Below are 22,413 nucleotides of genomic sequence, written 5' to 3'. Positions count from 1 at the left end.
ACAGGCCTAAACATTGGTCACTCAAACAAAATCAAGTACATTATTCTAAAAATAATTGAAGCATAACTATTTACTAAGTTTCTCAAGTGATCTAATTTAATTCTCCTAGTAACCTTAATGGATATAGATACTGCTAAGGAAATCAAGGCTTTGGGAAGTAAGCTCCTTGCCCAAGGCAATGCCAGGCCAAGGCAAGAGCAGAGACGACTTCACCCACAGCAGACCTGATGCTTATTCACAAGCAAGGTCATCTTCTCTCTAAGGCAGAAAAGGCGAGTTCCATCGCCAGTGTCTGCTTTGGACTGTGTAGCTGACCCTTGTGTTCAAGAGTTTACCTTCAGGGAGACTGTATTTTTCCAACTATTTCAAACTATTAGTAGGAACCTCTCCTCTGATTAGTTGATTAGATATTTAATACGAGCTTGGTACTTAGCAAGATACTTGACAATGGCACACATGGACTCTTGGTTGATGCATAGAATTTAAAGAGTAAGGGCATGCGACTTCTCTCTTAATGCTGTACATTAGTGGGGAAACAGGAGAATCTGAGCAATCCCTTTGGTATAAGATACTGTCAGGCAGCATCACCAAATAGTATTTCCAAGGACTAACATCTCTGAGTAAATTAGAGGGGCCAGCGTTCCATTTATAGGCTCACTGTTACCATCTTTCCTGAAAACCCACCTGTAACTTAGGGAGGAAATTGCAAATACGCGTTTAAAGCTAAAATGAAGGATTTTGTGATGAGGCAAAGCAGCACAGCCTCTATAAAACTTTCTCAGAATTAATTCTTTGGAGCTTGTCTTAAGTCATTGCATCGCCCATTCCCACGATGCTGGCAAGCACCATGGGGTCAAGAAGTTTCCTTAAACTCTGTCTGCGAACCTCACAGTTCTCTGGTTGCACTGGCTAGTTAGTCTCTCTCTCCCGGGAAGCCCAGACTACTCAGAATGATCCAGGTGCCAGCAGCTGGCAGTAAATAAACACACTGGAAAATTGCTAGGTAGCAAAGTCTGAAACATGCTCTCTTGAGGATACTGAGAGAGGAGGCAACATAGTGTGTGTCTCTCAGGTCTACCAACATGCAGTGTTAATGAGACCATCAGGTGAGTCTCTAAGTTCTCAAATGAACTCGAGGTTAAGAGATGTGAGGGTTCTGAGTGCACCGGTGGGGAAGGCATCTCTGAACACATGATTTGCACTTGGTCTTGAAAGATAGGTAAGATGTAAAGCAAAGAGAAAAAAGAGAACTTCCAGACATGATGGCCTGCAAGAATGAGGTTGAATAAATCTGGCTGGACCAGAGGGTCTCTATTATAAAGGATGTTCCTGAAAACTGAGAACTGAGTCAATCAATGTGTCTATATTCGTCACAGAGTCAAACAAAGGGGACTTTTAACCCAGTGTCTGCCACTAGCTATGTGACCTTGGACAAGGTAATGTTTCTAAAGCTCTAGTTTCTGTCTGTAATGTGAAGATTCTTGCTCAAGAAGAGAAAAGTACGTGTGATTCTATACAAAAAGAACCTAATAGAGTGTCTGGTATGTTGTTTAAGCATCTATAAAGTATTTAAAAGTAATAATAAAATAGCATAACAGGACTGGATTACAGCCTCCTGAAATTGAATTTTAGATATAATAAACTGTTAGAATTAAGACATTCTTTTTTTCATTCCATAGAAATCCTAGAAATTTAAATTTCCTCTTTAGCTACAGATTTAGTAAAACATGACCTGTTAGCAATAGTATTTTTAGTTTCTTCATCACAAGAGTGAACAATAACAGCCATAAAATTTGACTGAGGTTTCCAGGACATACACAGTAGCATTAAAAATAATTTAAATAGCCCTGGCTTCTGTGGCTCAGAGGATTGAGCACCAGACTGCAAACCAAAGGGTTGCCGGTTTGATTCCCAGTCAGGGCACATGCCTGGGTTGCAGGCCAGGTCCCCAATAGGGAGCTCATGAAAGGTAACCACACATTGATGTTTCTCCCTCTCTTCCTCTCTTCTCCTCTCTCTAAAAATAAATAAATAAAATCTATAAAAATAATAATTAAAAGTGTTGAAACAAAGCCCTGATGTAATAAATTCAATCAATATTTCTAATCAGTCAGACTATCGCCAGCACATTTTAGCATCCACATATTTGTCTTTAAACATTTCACAATGTTTATTTTGAAAAAATTTTTGAGAGTGCCTTTATGAAAGCTGGGGACAGTGAAACAAGGAAGGGTTTAGGATAGAAGAAACAACATGAGAGAGCCAGGACAGGGTGGCTTTGGCTCTCTGGAAATGTTATAGGAGAGAAATGAGTGCAGGCGGGGCTGCGTTAGCTCACTGGGAAGTCAGAGAAAAGGGACGTTGGAGGCAGGGGCAGGGGGTCAGCGCAGGCCAACCTGCCGCTGCCCATCCTTCTCCTGGTTGCAGATCTTGTGGGGACCCTTGGAGTTCAGAATATGCAAACCTGTCGGGGAAGAAAGGTGTAGGCCTGCTCCCAGGTGGGAGAGCGCCCGCACTGTTACTTATTCTACTTAAATTTAGTTTTCTTTATGAAATACACATTTTATAAATCCCCATAATATGTACATTTTCTTTACAACTGAAAGTCAAAGGGCTAATCTTGTTAATCACTTAGAACAATCTTCAATGAATAGAATTATTAATTTTTAGTTTAAGAATAAAAATTAATAGAAATGATTTTTATGTTAAATATTTAGCCTGTCAAAAAATAGAAAAATACCTTTAAAATACAAGTAAAATATATTTCATTAATATCATTTTCCCAAAAAGTAAAAGTCACTGAGATCTAAAAATAATCAATTATGATTTGAAAGTGTTTATAAGAGCCAGACAGCATCATTGCTTATTTCAATTCTCTGTTTCATCAACAGAAACAAGAGCAGTGACTTATAAACAAATTAAGGAGCTAAAAGTAGGGTTCAAAATTTTTTTTGGAGGAATAACTTGCATTTAAAAATAAGTTGCTGGAATTTTCACATTCATACAATAATTTTCACTGTTAGTGTATCAACTACCGTTATGCAAGATGACACTCAAATTTTTTTTCCTGAACAGAACCTCTATATTCTGACAGATGTATTACAATGTCTACATTATAATGCAGACATATTATAACAAGAGTGAGGAAGCAAATCGAGGTCCCTTGAGTTGGCATGAGAGGTGGAGACCAGCACTTAATCAAACAATGACAGCAGAATGCACTGAAATGCCGGGAGGGAGAGGTACTGGGTGCCTCGGGAGTCCAGTGCTGGGAGTGGATGACATTTTCTTTGTTAGGAAGAGACAAAGAGGAGGTCAGGAACTTCTCTTTAAAAATGTCAGTCATTGCTCTCTTAATGCGACAAGTGACACATCCCCCCCCTCGTCAGCTGACACAAAGGAATCATCACTTACTCCTGCTCCACCGTGGCAGGATTCTGAAGGTAATTTAGAGATGGCCCCTGGTGAGGAGCTGAGGTTGGTAGCTAGGAATGGTGGTCCAATAGCATCTCAGAATGAACTTCAAAAACATTATCTGGATATGTTGTATAATAAATGGCCTGACTTTAAAACCCTCAAATATTGAGGGTAATTTCCATAATTCCATTTGTTTTTACACAGACTGGCTGGTATTGAAAAAAGCCATCAAGAGAGATGGCTTATTTAATGCATTTCCTACCTGTGTATATCTTGACTCAGTGGAAGCAAGATGAAATCAGATAACAATCTAATTACCGTGCAAAGAGATTTAACTGGCAATGGGATTACGATAACCAAATCCCAGTTGGAAATGATGGCAGCATTTGCTACTGTTTTATTAGAAAATGCGAACATTTTTGCAAGCAAGTGAAGGCACTTTAATCAACAGAAGATATTATTCATTTTAAATACTGAAAAAAGGACAAAACTTGTAATTCGTGAGATTTAAATAAGCAAATGTGCAGATGTGTCAATGTGTGTGACCATGCAGAGAGGAGGGAAGACATTTAAATGACATTTATTTAACCGAGTTGTGTCATTCTTGGAGTGTAATTTCGATGACAGCTTACCATTTGCCAAACACATTCATTTATTTATTTATGGAAATGTATTTATCCAAAGTTGAATGAAACGATCTTTATCAATCACAAACACACACAAATGCAGGGATGTTAACAACAGGCTAAAATATGTTAAAAATGTGGCTGAACTAATTATCAAAACTTATGATATTCAAGAGACAATTTTACAACTATAAGCCTTCTGCGGCAAGCACTGGAATGTCTTATAAAATGAAGATAAACAAATTTGATGGATTTTCTTGGTTTTTCACATTCCTAAAAATGGCATTTAATATGCATTTTAGTTAGTTGCATAGGACAGTTAGGGACCATCTGAAAAACCCTAACACAGCAAACACCCCAGAGGTGGCTGGCATGTGAGAACCCAGGAACGCACATTCTGGATGTGGTCATTATAGTTCTTCAACTATGCAGACATCTAATAACCCTCAAAAGCTTCTTCATTCTCATCCTAGAGAGTAGCGATGATTTTTTCACCAGTGACGAAAGTTCCATTAGTGAAGCAAGACACGTGGGCTTGCTAAGATACCATAACGGCACCCCGGCCTTGCATGCACAATATTCAGATGCTTGGTGTGCATCATCACCTCTACTCTTTTTTTAAAGATTTTATTTATTTATCTTTAGATGGAAGGGAAGGAGAGAAGAGAAGGATCAATGCATGGTTGCCTCTTGTGAGTCCCCTGCTAGGAACTGGCTTGCAATCCAGGCATGTGCCCTGACTAGGAATCGAACCATGATCTTGTGGTTCGCAGGCCTGCGCTCAATCCACGGAGCTACACCAGTCAGGGCTCACCTCTACTCTTCACGCTGCCTCAGGCCATGAATTCCACTAGGTCCCAGGAGAAACCACTTCCAAAGATGCTTTCGGCTGATTCCAACTATAGCAATACCTTGGAGATGCTACAGGTTCAGTTGCAGACCATGGCAATAAAACATATCACAGCAAAGCAAGTCACACAATTTTTTTGGTTTTCGAGTGCATATAGAAGTTATTTTTATACTAGTTATATGTTTATCTTAAGTTTGCAATAGCATTATGTCTAACAAATATACTGTATATATCTTAATTATAAAAGACTTTAGCTCTGGCCGGTGTGGCTCAGTGGATTGAGCACTGGCCTGTGAACCAAAGGGTCACCAGTTTGATTCCCAGTCAGGGCACAAGCCTGGGCTGCAGGCCAGGTCCTTGCTTGGGGACATGTGAGAGGCAATGTATCTCTCACACATCAAGGTTTCTCCTCCTCTCTTTCTCCCTCCTTTCCCATCTCTCTAAAAATTAATTTAAAAAAAATCTTTACACAAATAAATAAAAGAAAAAATAAAAACGACTTTTACTGCTACAAAATGCTGATCATCATCTGAGCCTTCAAGAATTGAAACCTCTCAGCTGGTGGAGGTTCTTGCCTTGATATCAATGGCTGGGGACTGACCGGGGTGATGGTTGCTGAAGGCTGGGATGGCTGCCGCAAGTTCTTAAAACAAGACAGCAGTGAAGTTTGCCCCATGGGTTGCCATTTCCTTTCATGAACAATTTCTCTATGACATACAATATTATTTCGTAGCATTTTGCCCAAAGAACCTCTTTCAAAATGAGAAGAAATCCTCTCAAACCCTGCTACTTCTTTATCAATTGTCTGTTATTTTCTAAATCTTTTTTGTTTTTTTTTTGTCTGACGATTCAACAGTCTTCACAGCATCTCCACCGGAAGGAGATTCCATCTCAAGAGACCACTTCCTTTGTTCACCCACAAGAAGCAACTCCTCATCTGTTCAAGTTTTACCAGGAGATCGCAGCAATTCAGTCACATCTTCAGGCTCCAATTCTTCAGAGTGGGGCAAAGGGGAGGTTTACAGGTGTTCATATGGAAGCTCATATGGTAATTAAATAATAACTTACAAGATTAACTGTGTTTTGCCTACTCACAACTGTACAGCTCCTTTCGTTCTACTCTAATTCTGGTTCTTTTGCCATTTCCACCACATCCGCAGTTACTTTCTTCACTGAAGTCTTGAAGCCCTCAAATCACCCATGAGGATTAGAATCAACTTCCTCCAAACTCCGTTTGATGTTGACGTTTTCACCTCTTCCCAAGGATGATGAATGTTTTCCATGGCATCTAGAATGATAAATTCTTTTAGGGAGAACTTCTGGTCACTTCACCTGGATCCGCCGTCAGGGGAATCATTATCTATAGAGGCTATCGTCTTACAAAAACGTGTTTTGTAAGTAATAAGACTTAAGAGTCAAAATCACTCCTCGATCCATGGGCTGTCGAATGGATACTGTTTTAGCACACATGAAAACAACAGTAATTTCGCTGTACATCTCCATTAGAGCTCTTGGGTGACCAGGTGCATTGTCAATGAGCAGAAGGTCTCAATGCTGGGCTTAAAATATTCAGTAAACCATCCTGCAGACAGATGTGCTGTTACCCTGGCTTTGCTGTTCCATTTATAGAGGCAGGCGGAGTCGAGTTAGCATAACTCTTAAGGGCGGTAGGATTTGGGGGACGGTAAACAAGCATCGGCTGCAACTCAAAAGAGTTTGCATTAGCTTCTAACCAAAGAGCCAGCCTGTCCTTTGAAACCCCGAAGCCAGGTATTGCCTTTGCCTCTCTATCTATGAAAGTCCCAGTAGCATCCTCTTCCAAGACGAGGCTGCTTCGCCCACATTTGAAATCTGTGGTTTGCCGTAGCCACCTTCATTAATTACCTTCAGTAGGTCTCTGGGTAACTTGGTGCAGATATACATCAACACTGGCTGCTTCACCTTTCACTCTTACGTTACGAAGACGGCTCCTTTCCTTAAACGGCATGAATCAACAGCTAACTTCAGACTTTCCTTCTGTAGCTCCCTCACCTCTCTCAGACGTCACAGAATTAAGACAGTCAGAGCCTTGTGCTGGGTTAGGTGTTGACCTAAGGAGTTGTTATGGCTGGTATGATCCTCTATCTAAAACTTTCTCCAAATCAGCCATTAGGCTCTTTTGCTTTCTTATCATTTGAATGTTCAGTGGAGGAGACCTTCTAATTCCCTTCCAGAACTTTCCTTGGTGTTTCCAACACAGCTAACTGGTGCAAGAGACCCAGCCTTTGGTCTCTCTCATCTTTCAACATGCCCCCCACACTAAGCTTAATCACGCCTAGCTTTTTTGATTTAAAGTGAGACACATGTGAGAACTTTCTTTCACTTGAACATGTAGAAACCATTGTGGGGTTATTAACAGATGTAATTTACATACTGTTGTGTCTCAGGAAACAGGGACACCTGAGGAAACCGAGACAGATGGGGGGGGCTGGTGGGGGAGTTGGAACACACTCAGAACACTGATCATTTAAGTTCACCATCTTATATGGATGCCGTTCATGGTGCCCCTATACAATTATGACGGTCACATCAGAAATCACTGATCACATATCACCATAACAAATAACAATGAAAAAGTTTGAAATATTATGAGAATTACCAAATTGTACCAAAAACACCCAAAGTGAGCAAATGCTGTTGGAAAAATGGCACTTGACAGACATGCTGAACACATGGTTACCACAAACCTTTCATTTGTAAAAAAAAAAAAAAAAAAAAACAACAAAAAACACAACACAGTATCTGCAAAGGGCAGACAAGCAAAGCGAGGTGTGTCTGCAGATGGTGCCTAAATCCTGTTAACCGAAAAGTACCACATTGGCACATTGGTCTAAGTGAAAATTTTATGCATGGTGGGTTATTTTTTTTTCTGTACTGACTGGGAAACACATTTATTTTTTTCAATCACATAATTTAAAGTTAAATAAGAACACCAAAGATAGGGGGGAATCTGAAGCACATCAAGGGTACCAGTTTCATTTCAGCGTCTCTTTTTAGAAAAAGGGGGGTGATGTTATAAAGAGTGATCATAGTGGATGTGGAGATAAACACTTTGGAAACAGTGGCAATATTTGGGGGGTATACACGCACGGTGTTTATCAAAGTACCCCAAAAGACTCTCCTTTCATAACCCAACTACCAGGAGTCAGTTTGACCTACAATTTTATAGCTGTAATGGCATTGCTGGGAGAAAAGTCAGAAAACATGGATATCATTCAAAGGAGCTCACTTGGAAAATCACCGTCATTGTGTATAACAACATTAATCAAAATTGTCTGTTGCTTTGAAATGTTTCATCCCAGCAGTGCAGCGATGCCTATGTGCCTGTTCTGAATCTTAGTATTTATACAAATTAAAGATTTATAAATCTTAGTATTTATAGAAGGGTTACTTTCCCTGTTGGTTTAATGGGCCGGACTAGTCTGAACAGATCCCTGCAGTGTAGAGCAGGACCCTCCCCTCATCCAACGTTCCTGTCCTTCTCTCCCACATAGGATGATCTTTTCGGGAAGTTAATCATTTTCACCAAGGAAAGTGAGGTTTACAAATCGTGCCAGCTCACCACAGTCAAATTTCACTAACTCTCTTTTTCTCTCTGCTGCTTTCTTGCACCCATAAATACACATTGTTTCTTAAGCAAATCGCTCAGACATTCTTACGAGTGATGTGTGTTTCAGTCAAGTATCAGTTGCAATGACATCATTAGAGTTTTTAGCAATCCTTTCTTCTCTATATGGATTTTTCTCATTGGCTCTTTGTAGGTGCCCTAGAATTTCTGTCACGCTCCTTTGTCTCCTAGAGGTGTTAAGTGCAGAAAAATAGGTGTGGAGAAGTAAAATCAAGTAAAAGGAATTGAAGAAGGGAAATTAACTTTGCTTAAGCGTCTATCATAATACTGGCACTGTTCTGTGTAATATGCATGCACTATTTTATCACCCTTGCTATCATCTGTGAAGTAATTATAATTTTCCTTGTGTTATGAATAAGTGTGTTAGCTCTAGGTGAGAGGAAGCAATTTATCCAAAGTTGCAAAGCTAGTGAGGTTGGAGCTGGAGATCGAGAGCACATACGACTGGAACCCAGCCCCCTGTCCCGTCCACAGAGCTGTGTTGTTTTCTCTCTCTTTCTCTGAATACTGTGGAGGGATATATTTTTAGCTTACACTGGCATTTTAAAATAAGGTTTTTAGTACAGCTTGAGCAAAAAACCAGACTGGCAGTTTACATTAGAAAAATTTTAATGGTGAAAAATTATTTTTTCATTGTGCATTTACTGAAAGAATGTTGGTTGGAATCCATCACCGCTGCTGACATAACACTGATATCTGAAGAAGTCATCAGCTGCTCTATTTAATGTAGATGACAAGAGTTACAGGTGTGGGAAGAAGAGCTTCTCTTAGAGTGCGTAGTGGAGACTAGGCACTAAGCTTCAGCTATACATACATTAACCATTCAGCTTTGGCAACACCTCCATAAATGTATTAGTACTCCAAAAGTAGGTTGTGCAAAAGTAGGTTGCGTGACTCAGACATTAGATTGGTCACTCAGATACCCCCAGTGTTAACTTTGCAGAGCTCAGAGGTGGCCTCCAGCTTTCCGACACCAGAGATTTTGTGCATTTAAACCTATAAGAGATGACCCCTCACTTATCACACACCTGCTCACATCACCCACTGTGGAAGATGGTTACATTAAATAGGATACTATTTTATACTGTTGTATTGTTCCCTAGATTTTCATGAATATATCTTCTCCTAAAAATTACGATTTTCCTCCTGGCTGCATTTTTGTGAGCTAGGTGTTTAAAAACACTTGCTATCTTTTTTTAAAGTGTTTTTATTTATTTTATATATTTATCTTTAGAGAGGAAGGGAAGGAGAGAAGGAGAGAAATATCAATGTATGGTTGCCTCTCATGAGTCCCCTGCTGGGAACTGGCCTGCAACCCAGGCATGTGCCCTGACTGGGAATCGAACCGCAATCATGTGGTTCGCAGGCCCACACTCAATCCACTGAGCTACACCAGCCAGGGCTAAAAACACTTGCTATCTTGAAAAAATAATTTAGATAGATAGATAGATGGAATGATTTTATGTATAGCCCAATACAGGGCATGGGTAATGCAAACAGAAAGCAAAGGCGAGGTTTCTATTCAAGGTGGGCTTGGTGGGGTGGGGTAGGAAGGTGTATCTGGCATTGAGCAGATTGAGCAAATTTAGCAGAAGTCACACTACGTACGGGGCTTCAGCTGCTGGGCTGACTTGCCCAGCGGCTGCTGAGGGAGGAGAGAGGATGGAGCTCTCCCCCACCCTTCACTCCAGGACATACGACAGAGAGCACTGAGCCCCGAGTCAAGACTAAAACACACGTAGTACAAGGATCGAGATTCAAGCCCTCACTCTATCTCTTCTTGAGCATATAAATTACCCTTTCTTAGGTCCTGTTTTCTTCATTTGTAAAGAGGAGGAAGTGATACTTACGTAGATCACAGGATAATGACAAGGTTCAATGAAAAAAAAAGTGAGTGGCATACCACTTGTGAACACTTGGGCGTGTTTCCCTCTTTTTCACTGACTCCAGCTTTGTCAAGAGGTCTTGATGGCCCTTGCAGTGACGGGCCTCAGGGCCTCTGTGCCATGCAGGCGACCTGTCTGTGGCCGGTGCCCCCTCGTTTAGGTTAGAGCGAAACACAGCAAGGGCCGGTGGCAGGGCCGGCCTCCATCCATTTCCACGGCTCCTCAGAAATACGCCGGAGCCAAACTCTCCCTAGAGAGCCACCAATCTACAAAAATCACACCGCCCTCACCTCCGCACACAAAATAAACAAACAAAACAACAGGAAAGGGACTAGCAGGAAAAAAGCTTAATGGGGCTTTGAGGAACTTGTCCTGGGAAAGAAATACAAATGGTGTAACATATACTTTTAAAAGTATTGCTATACATCTTAGTTTTCTTTTCTTTTTTTTTAATTTTATTTATTTATTTATCTTTAGAGGAGAAGGAGAGAGGGAGAGAAACATCAATGTATGGTTGCCTTTTGTGCGTCCCCTGCTGGTAGTTAGCCTGCAAGGAACCGGCCTGCAACCCAGGCATGTGCCCTGACTGGGAATCGAACCGCGATCGTCTGGTTCGCAGGCCCGCGCTCCATCCACTGAGCTACGCCAGCCAGATACATCTTAGTTTTCTTAATACCAAGGATGGCACAATGAGCATGATTTCTGATAAACATATGTGTATGGGTTTTATCTGTTTTAGAGCCCCGTCCCCTTTAAGAAAATGTATTTTGAAGTCAGCAAGAGCAATACCCTGAGGCTTTGGGTGAGAAATAATTCCCACCCATAGGACAAATGACTATCATTAGAAGCCATAAGATGGGTACTTGTTAGGGGCTTCAAATCGCACTATTTCAAAGGAAAAGCATCGGCAAAGCTATATGCCAAGACAGAAGGTCGAAGTCACAGGGCCGCTGGCGTGCAGGCTGAAATTGTTGGAGCACGACACCAGCGGCGCACAGGTGCTTTCTGGCTCAGATTCAGCAGTAATCAAATGGCATTCTCATCAGTCCGGGCCCAGGGAAGCACAGTGGAGACAGGTATGTGACCACCCAATGAAAAGCCTGGCAAGGACAATGATTTAGCTGTTTTGCGTGTGTGTGTGTGTGTGAGACGCATGTTGTACATCTATGTAAACCAAATGACACAATCACAGCCTACATGTTAGTACGTGTGAATAAATCATGTAACTTTTACTTGTATCTAATTAAAGCAGGTGCTTCTGGAAATGCATGTAGATCATAAGGATGCAGGTCCTGGCAAGGTTCTCAGGTTTATGGAAGGAAAGGCACAGGGGATGGCGAGTACCCTGTCGGGAGAAGGACAGAGGTCAAGGACCAGCAAGGGGGCCATGTGGTTGGAGCAGAGGCCGGAGGGGAAGGCAAGTAAGAGATAAAGTTAGGGAAATCCGCTGGGGCCCAGACCAAGAAGGGCCCTGTACATATACAGTAAGAGGCTTCGAGTTTTCCTTGGGATGAGAGAAAACGCCAGTGGAGAACTGTTAGGAGAAAAGTGCCACGATGCAACTTAGTTTGAGCAGGATCTTTCTGGCTGCCGTAGTGTGGGCAGGAGCAAAAGCGGGGACCCGATTACACGGTATTCTAATACGCCAGGTGAGGAAAAAACAATACCATTAATTCAATGTTGGGGTGGTCAGAAGCGATCAACCCAGAATGTAGTTTTAAAGTAGAGTCAAGGTATCGGGTCTAAGGCAGAAAGAATGAGAGATGAGTCAAGGATAACACCAAGATTTTTGATATGCACAACTGAAATCATTAGAAGTGAATGAAGTGATTTAGCAAAACTGAGGAAGGAGCTATTGAAGGGTGGGGCGGATGCATATGGGCAAAACACTTTACTATGATAGTTTCAGCATATTATTGCTTCTGACCTAGAGCAGGAGCGCTTTATGCAATACTATGTGGGCATAATAAACATATTAGTACAGTTGCAACTTTTCTAGGCACACTTCTCGGGTCCCCCCTGACCCTCAGGACAGTCTGAAGCCCATAGTTGGCTAAGGACACTTCATGTTTTGACCCCAGTTTCCATCAGTTACACTTTGTTGTCTATGTTTCCAGTGAAATATGTAGGTTATTTCATAATCTCTACTAAAAACCAAGGGGACTGTGTTTTTTCACTCATATGGCCCTGTATGATGGAATTAGCTATGACTGTAGCTATTTAGCTAATAATGTAACTACAGGATCAATGCAGTCTCTTTCTCTGAAAAGCTCAGAAAAATGGGAGCAGGAGATGGAGAGAGAAAGAGAGGAGGAGGAGAAGAAGGAGACAGAGAAAAAGGAGGAGGAGGAGGAGGAGAAAAGAAAGCTTTGTCAGGGGCCATAGGCTGCCCATCTCGGAACCATACTCAGGGACCAGGCCAGGCCCAAATGCAGTGCTTGGCATCAGCCATACCCAGAACAGACGTAACAGATGTGTGTACAGAAGAGATACACCGTGGGGCTCTTTCACTTACTCTTTTGAAACCAAAATCAATTGAGTCTGAATGGAACATTCATGACAGGTGGCATAAACAGCTACTGAGGGTTTCTTTATTCTCTTGGCTCCACATGCATTTGCTATGATCAGATGCCTAACTAAACACCACTTTAATGCCGTTACTCCCTGGTGAGGAGTCTAAAATGCTTTACGTGATCAACTTTCATTGGCACCATTTACACATTTTCCTATAATCACACCTGTCAACTCACTATGTGGATTCTTTTTTTTTAAAGATTTTATTTATTTATCTTTAGAGGGGAAGGGAAGGAGAGAGGGAGAGAAATATCAATGTATGGTTGCCTCTCATGTGTCCCCCTCTGGGAACTGGCCTGCAACCCAGGCATGTGCCCTGACCGGGAATCGAACCGCGATCATCTGGCTCGCAGGCCCGCACTCGATCCACTGAGCTACACCAGCCAGGGCGGTATGTGGATTCTTTTCCTCCCATTTACAACTCCTTCCTCCTTCTCTCTCTCTCTCTACCTCACTGAAAATTATTATATTCTAGACCCTCTTCAGGGACCTCTTCTTCCATGAAGCATTCTCTGAATGTTTCCCTGTATGGTCTACAAAACATACTTTAATGACTAAATTGTTCCTAAGTATCTTTTCTCATCAAATGATTCATTTACTGAGTACCCATTATATCCATGAAGACAGAGAGAGACGAGAGAGAAGAGAGAAAGGGGTGGGGGAGGGGGGAGAGAGAGGGTTTTAAAGAAATTCTTGGTCTAGTATTCAAAAATATCTTAATAATTAGAGCCGACCATGATGCACGCAAACATTTTGACCACACGATCATAGACATAATAACTGCAGTTCTACAAAAGAACTGTGGGCATCTTGGGAAAGGGAAGGGGACACGTACACATACCCACCTTACTTGGACAGCAATGTCTCAAAACTGGGAACTCTATGTAATGTTTCCTAGAGTTTCCCAAGCACCTGTATTACCAAAATCTCTTAGGTGTTTTATAAAATGAATACAGGTTACTGTCTAGTTGCTGGTCCTGATGCTGGTGATGAGTTAGCTGGGCTCAGTGACCAGGAGAGTCCCAGGCAAACCAGGAGGACGTGGTCACCTCACTCACAGGTTTCAGGCTGCTGACCCCTGGACACCTGGCAAAATGACTCATTTCTACCAGCCACGCAGTTTGCACAAGTGTGGAGTAGAGAGGCGAGACTCAGAAGGGACAGATCATCAAGAATTCAGTTGGCTTCCAACTAATTCACTTTTTTTGCCTACATGCCCTGTTCCCCCAAATATCATCAATCTAATTTTAACCTTTTAGATTTTTATGCTTAAAAACCTCAGCATGACTGGTGTTGTCCAAGGCTGTTTACATTCCAGGCTCTCCCTTTTTCAAATTTATTTCACATGGGTCCAACTCTTTGAACCTTTGAATACCTGGCTAAGAACGGTGCGGAGCCCCAAGAGGTTGATATACGGGAATGTGATACCCGGCCAGACTTCCGCCTCTCGGGATAAGGGTTTTCAGCAAATGCCTGTTACCCATTGGCCATCTTTCAACCCTTCACTCTCTTTCTTGTGAAAAGAGTAGTGTGCTGTGCACCTAGATTAATGGGATAAAGTCACGCTAGTAAGATTTGTCTGAAGGTCCTTCAAATTCATAGTAGCAGAAATTTACAGAAAACAAGAGCCCCCTGCTATGACAACATAGTTCTCAGGTAATAATTTCAGTTCCCACCCTCGTGCCCAGCAGGCTTCAAAGAGACCTAGGCTTGCTCTGCAGTCTCATCAGCACAATGAAGGGTTAGGTGGCGTGGCCCAAACTGTTCATCAAAATAATCACTAAAAGATTGTTTTAACCACCTTTTCAGATAATTTCTTGGGTTTTCAACAACTCCATTGGGATCCCAAACCAGTATATTTTCCTTTATGACACAAATACTTAAAAATCCCTAATTGTATTCTTTGGGTACAGGTTTCCTTTGTATTAATTCAATAGAAATAAGTAAAATGCATTTGCTCTGTTCCATTTAAATCAAAACTGTTGTGTGCCTGTAACTGACACACTAAAACCTGTAAAATATTACAGGGCAACGATCTTGTAACAGAACTGAATCTGGTGTATGTTATTTATTTGGTAACTCACACTATCGTAAGCCTATATCTTCTTCATAGAATAAATAGTATCAATAATTCCCATTAAAACGGCTTGAAATGCATACATTAAGAATTACGTGGTAAGAATTAAAGAAAAGTTGTGAGAGCATATAAATTTACATTTTCAAGCTATGGCTTTAAAATTTTCAAAATAATAGCAAAGAAAATAATCTTTTTAAAAAGATTTTATTTATTTATCTTTAGAGGGGAAGGGAAGAAGAGAGGGAGACAAATATCAATGTATGATTGCCTCTCGTGCATCCCTTGCTGGGAACTGTCCTGCAACCCAGGCATGTGCCCTGACTGGGAATCGAACCGCAATCGTGTGGTTCGCAGGCCTCCGCTCAGTCCACTAAGCTACACCAGCCAGGGCCAAAGACAATAATCTTAAGAACACCAGATTCTTACGTAAGACAAGTATGCCATTGGAACCCAGGCACGTTCCAGTACATCTCGGAGTACTGTGCACCCAGAAGCGTGGACTTAGATGGAGGCGTCCAGACCAAACTAACTGCTTATGACCCAAGGGAGGGGTCACCCTGCCTGCCTTCCTGCTTCCTTTAGATATACCGTCAGAGATGCCCATTACTAACGCAGTGACCGTGTGTGGCAATTTCTTCAGAAGCAGTAGAAGGGGGAGACGGCTGTATCACAAGGAAATCTGATGGATTTCCTTCCTCCTCCTTCGGAGAAGGTGGTTCAGTTAGCAGGGCCCGTGCTAACTGGTTTTAATACTGGAGGCATTTTGACTTTGCAACGCATCGAGTTCCACGGTCTAGTTCACCTTGAGATTTTCTCAATTCTTTCCTTGGTAGCTTATTTTGTGATCCACCCCACAGATCTTGCTAACACTACTCTGCATTCTAGAATACTTGAACACCACATGCAGATAACCCAAACTTACTATTTTCAACAAGCCACCCTAAGGCTCGGAAACAGAGAGTCAGAATCTTGCTACCACGTCAATCTCAAAATTAGTAGCTCCTTTCATAACTGTCAGCGTATCTCAGTGTCTTTCAGAAGCCCCTCTAGACTACACACACACATACACACCACCTCACAGTCTTCAACTTAGAATGTTTCCCACCCCCTCCGCACCTCATTCTGGTTTGAAATTCACGATTCTTTCAAGACCATGCTCCCCGTACGAGATGCACGCAAACACTGTGAGCACACACATTAATGCCACAAAAGAAGCAGGTGTGGGCATCTTGGAAAAGGGACAAGAAAATACACACACACACACACACACACACACACGAATCTTACACAAAAGCCTTCTCTGGATGCCACAACTGCACCGAAGTCCATTTTTTCCCTGAACTCTGAGAATGCAGATCAGGCCATATTGTGGTCCCTTGCTTCCATTGTTTTTTTTTTTTTTTTGTATCTTAGTTTGCTCCTTTTGTCCACCAAATAATACCATAAAAACAACTGAATAAGTCAGTTCACATTTTTGTTTGATATGAGGTGAACTTAGAACAGCACACGGGACCTGATACTATACTTCTCTCCCGCACTTCTCCCGAGAAGCACTTTGATGACTCCCACTGCCTCAGAGCAGAAACAAAATCACCTTAAATAAAATAAAAGCCTTCATGATTCTGATCCCTTCCTCCTGCCCAGCCTGTTTTCCTCCCACATGGAGCCTCCTCCTTCCCAAATTCTATGACAAACTGCCCGCAGGACACCCTGAATCAGTGCTTTGTCTTTCCGTCCATGTGTCTTCTTCTGCCCAGATCCTTAAATCAATCCTTTTCATTTGGTTTCAATACCTCTGTATTGTCTACAATACAGACTCTTAAAAATAGCATCCTCAAGGCCTAATGGTGGGCTACCTGGGATATGCTGTGCCTATACTACCTCTGAACCCTGTGATTTTCCCTGTGCTATCCATGACCTGTCAGTTTCTGACACTAGCGTGTAGTATTCTTAGGCCAGAATCACCTTTCTTTAAAATTTTATCAATTTGAGAGAGAGAGAGAGTGAGAGGAAAGAGGAGAAAGAAAGATAGGAATGAGGAGAGGGAGAGAGAGTGAGAGAGAGAAAGAGAGAGACATCGATTTGTTGTTCCATTTATTTTATGCATTCATTGGTTGGTTCTTGTATGTGCCATGACCAGGGATTGAACCTGCAATCTTGGTGTATCAGGATGATGCTCTAACCAACTGAGCTATATCCCCAGCCAGGGAAGGAAGCCCATTTTTTACTGTAGTTCTACTATTGCCTACTCAGTACCTGGTGCCAGCCCCACAACATGCTTACTGTTGACTTCTCCAAGGTATTCTTTCATCTTTACTTTGTTCTTTTAATATAGAATCTAAATTCCCACATCATTTAAAGCATTAATCAACTGAGAACCAAGATTTTTCATCATAGGGATGAGAAAAAAAACCTTCCCAGGGAGCAAAGGAAAAACATCAGCAGTCATTATTTCTATGGCAGGAAAATACCTGAGAAGATGAGCAAAACCCTTAGAATTCCAACTAAAACCATGTCATCATTCATGTCCTGTGACTCAGAGGAGAACAATTACCTCTGGCTGAATACAACTTGGTTAGATGTCATGGAAAAGGTGCTTTTAAAGGTAAAAGGCCTCCAAGTCTGGACTTAAGAATGTAGGCTTTGTCTTAAAAGACCAGGATCAAAAAGTAAGATGCCTAAAGAGACTCAGAAGGTGACCCAGGTTAATGGAGTGGGCCTGCACGTGGTCACAGTGTCGGGGATGCTATAAGGGCATGGTGAGAGCTGTAATGAGCTGGACAACATGGTCACTCCTCAGTTCCAAATCAGTGTAGCCACAATAGTAGGGGAGCACAGAATCACCAGACATTCCTGCTTAAAAAACAAAAGCCAGAATATGCCATTATCACAAGTAATTGCACTAGTTTTAAATATTAATGGCTCAGTATATTTTTAACATAATTTCATGAGGGAGAAGAAGCCACTCCCGTGAACAGGATTCATTCAGCAGGCCACATATTTGGTAAGCTCTGGCAACTGAAAATCAATGAAGACTTTGTAATCACATCTGTATTTCATAAAGTTAAAGTTAGTAGCAAAATGAAAAAAAAATGAAGTTCATTAGACTATGAGCTCCCAAGAGGTGTTTTATTGTTTGTCGGAAGGAAGGAAGGAAGGAAGGAAGGAAGGAAGGACCTAAGGGCAAAGGGCTTAGTCAGTAAGATTTCTCAATGGTTTAGACTCTGTTTGGAGAAAGGTTTCAGAGTGTCTTGACTCAAGGTAAGGGTAGTACCAATTTGGGTTTACAGATATTTTGTAGTTTCTACTTTAGTTAATATTTATTCAGATGTTGATGAATGATAGAAGAAATGTCAACAAAAAGGAATTAGAAGTTAATGAATTGGGTCCCAACTATGCAAGTAACTACAAGATTGCAAGTAACTACAAGTAACTACAAGCATAGTAACTATGCAAGTCACTACAAGACCCAAGATTGTACAAGACTGTACTTGTACAATCTTGGATCACTTAACAGAGCTTTTGGTCTCAAGAGGAAAATGAAGGAATTCCAGGAAACGACCTCTGAAAACGCTTTTCAAAGCTGACGCTCTGCCGTTCTCGGCGGGCGTCTCCGGATCTACAACCGTCATCGTTAACAGTCTCTCCGCTGGGTAATTTCATCTATGTGATGCTGAAGAACAGGGAAAACTGATCAATGGTGATGAAAAGAACACTGCTTGCCTATGTGAAGGGACATGACGAGGGAAAATGGCATGAGTCTCGGGTGTGTGAGACATACCTGGACTGTGCGGAGTCACTTGAATTTTACATATGTCAAAGCTTCATCGAACTGAACCCTCACTGTGGATCTATCCTTTTTCCTATATGTAAGTTATAAACCAATTAAAGAAATATTTGGGGGGACATGTTCATGTTTTTAGGCCTCTGGTTCTCAGGTCTGGCTGTGCATAACAATCACCACCAGAGACTAAATAATATTGTTACATAGGCCCAAGTCCTAGAAATTTTGACTTAATCCACACTTATTTTTATTTTTTTTAATTTTTAAATAAAATTTAAATTTATTTATGTGACCCCATTTTTTTAATTTCAGTGTTATATTAGTTTCAGGTGTATAGTATAGTGATTAGACAATCATATACTTTACAAAGTGCCCTTCTTCCATACTTCCTGGCACTATACACAGTGATCACAATATTATTGACTATATTGCCTGTGCTGTACTTCACATATTAAAAAAAAATCCTAGAAACAAATCATACATTTTTAAAATATTTTATTTACTTATTTTTAGAGAGACAGGAAGGGAGAGAGAAAGAGAGGGAGAGAAAGATCAATGTGTGGTTGCCTCTCATGTGCCCCCTACTGGGGTCCTGGCCTGCAACCCAGGCATGTGCCCTGACTGGGAATTGAACTGGTGACCCTTTGTTTCACAGGCCGGCACTCAAACCACTGAGCCACACCAGCCCGGGCACATTTTAATTCAACAGTTTACCTATCACATCTTACACGATTTTTTACTCATGGGCATCAGTCTCTCCTTTCCACTCCTTCCATATTACTTGTCCAAGGCTACTCCCCCAGGACAGTCACCAACACCATATAACCCAAGATCAGCCTGTTAGCTTGCTTTGTGAGGAAGAGTGCACGCTGGGAGAACCATGGGGTGTCTCTAAAAAGTAAAATGCTTCTAGATTTTCGGGGTGACTGCAAGTGATAGGATGGTCTCAGCAGGGGTAGGTGAAGACAACTATACTCATTTCTAGATGTGAGGACACTTGTAGGTACAGCTCTTGCTAAACACGTCTAAGCAGAGAGCTCCTGCTGGATTGAGCTTCGTGTGGTCTTACCTGAAAACAAACAAACAAACAAACAAACAAGGTGCTCTTGTCAAAGCAGTTTGTGCTGGAATTGTCTGTGATGGTGTTTGGGTTGGTTAGAGGCATTCTGCAAGCCACAGTGCAGTGTACTTCGCTCACCGTGGCTTCTGACTCAACGCCCAGCACCCCGCTCAGTCTAGCAGCAAGCAGATATTTTTCCCTTCATCACATTAAACTAATAAAACCCTACCATTGTCTAGAGCTCCCCATCAGAATGAATGTCCAGAGGACCTGGACACAAGAACACGGGCACAGAGATGTCACACGGGTGGCATGTCCCTGACAGACTCTGCCCAGCCTCTTTAGAATGGCTACCACTTCCCAATAAGCCCCATGTCACCTACATTTTAAGGACTTGAGTAACTTGAAAAAGTGTTTATTTTCATGGCTGGGTTAAAATAATCATTTCTGTCCTGAGAGGACCGCAATTTTCTGTTATATCCATGTCATGGCTAGTGTTTCTTACTGTGAATATTAAATTTGCAATGGGGGCAATTCATGAATATCCTAGTAGCAAATCATTCAGGGATCACACACCAAAGGGGAGGAAAGTCTGGGGTTTTCTGGTGAAAAGGTTCCTTGGAAGATTTACATGTTGTCTCTAGGGCATGAGGTTCCCTTTGCCCCATCAGTCACAGGGAGGCAAATACCACCTTGTATGACTCCTACTACACTGGCGGTAGACACTCTCCTGTAGACATTCATCTTCTCCAAATGTCCCTTACTCTGTGTTTGCTGCTGTCTTTAGTAACCTCACTTTGGGGTACCCAAAAGATGCAGAGGTGAAGGAGAATGCCAGCTAGAAACAGGAAAAGAGTGGGCCTGAGCAAGCCCTCGATGCGGGAGATGTCCCCACAGAGCCAGCATGAAGTGGCAAGGACTGTCTGCAAAGTCCGATGGGGAAACCCTGCATTTCCACCAGATCAGAGGTGTTTTAGGTTGCACATAACGATTTCAAAATATGATGCATCTCCCCATCCAAAAGCTCCCTTTCATAATGTATGCCAACATAAAATCATCACATTGCACTCTTTAAATATAATCTTGTCAATTATACCTCACTGAAGATGGGGAAATAAAATAATCTTAATAGTAAAGCCAAAGTCATTGACAGATCGCCCCTTTTCAGACCTGAAGGAGGATACAAGTGTAGAATAAGGTGTTTTTATTCATTTGGGAGGTTAACAAACACACTGTTTTAGAAATCCTCCATGAGCCACTGTGATCTTAGAATACTTCTCTCACCAAAACTCTTTGACAGGGCAATTCCTGGATCTTTTGTTTCTCTCTTCTGACAGAAACAATTTTGTACTCCTTCTTTCTCAGCTCTGAAACACAGGAGGAAGAAGAGGAAGAGGGGGAGGCTGAGACAGAAGTGATGAATTGCTTGTGGCAGTGTGCCAGCAAAATGGGTACCTAAAAGGATTCATTGTAGAGTGACCTTCGCATAATGACGCTGTACAGTTTTCCGAGACTCCGAGAAATCGCCATCAGAAATCCAAATGGCAGAGACAAGGTTTCAACGGGATGGCACATTTGGGATGCGGAGCTTGACGTCGAATCTCTCCCTGGGTCAAAGGAGACAACTGGCAAATTATTCAACCGTTGGATATTCATAACAAAACACATTCTGTAATGGAAACATTTCCAAAAAATACAGTAAATGCTCTTCTAATACTAAGCATGAGGTCTGATTCTCAGAAATAGGAGAAACAGGGGCATTCAAGGACCCTTACGCCTAGTCGCCTCACTGTCTGAACCCCGAGACAGTGGCGCTGCATGTCATAGAGTCTGAGGCGTTTCTCCTTTTTGGTATTCCAGGGGTTCAGCTCCTAACTAGGGTGGGCAGACGATTGCTTCCTTTCTTTGGAGTACATGGGTGTGCCAATCTACGGGACACATAGGAACCAAAAGAGAGACAAAAGGATAGTATTAAGGGCTAGACAGGCAGAACAGGAAGTCCCTCCTGTCCTGCATTGCTTCCTTCTTTGGTCCCCTTTGGAGGGCAGCCTAATTGTGATATTTCTCGCTGTTATCCGCCTTCTGTTCTTTATAATGCAATTCCATTTTGGCATTCTATCATTACTCTTTTTTTTCCCAAACTGCTTTTACCTTTGTTTGTAAAGCTATATTTTAGGGTGATATATATTAAAATTCACGAGCGATACGGTTCATTCATTTGAAGTCTGCAATTCCGTAGTGTTGAGTTCCCTCATTTTTTTATGCCAGATCTGGCAGAGAATGAGATCGGAGAACCTTGACTCATCTGGGCATCTGGGATTGGGGCAGCTAGATCTTGTTCAACATATCTGAGTTTTTCTTTCAAAACCTCAGAGAACAAGGTACATTTTCAACTGAGTACTGACCCCAGTTGAAAAATAGAGCAATTAACAACCATTAAACTGCCTGCTCCTGAAAATCAGAATACACCCC

This window comes from Sturnira hondurensis, unplaced genomic scaffold (genome assembly GCF_014824575.4).
Source record: "Sturnira hondurensis isolate 20B ecotype Veracruz unplaced genomic scaffold, ASM1482457v3 Scaffold0022464, whole genome shotgun sequence".
In the NCBI taxonomy this organism is placed as follows: Eukaryota; Metazoa; Chordata; class Mammalia; order Chiroptera; family Phyllostomidae; genus Sturnira; species Sturnira hondurensis.
The sequence above is the reverse complement of the archived record's forward strand: the minus strand, read 5'-3'. Positions refer to the sequence as shown.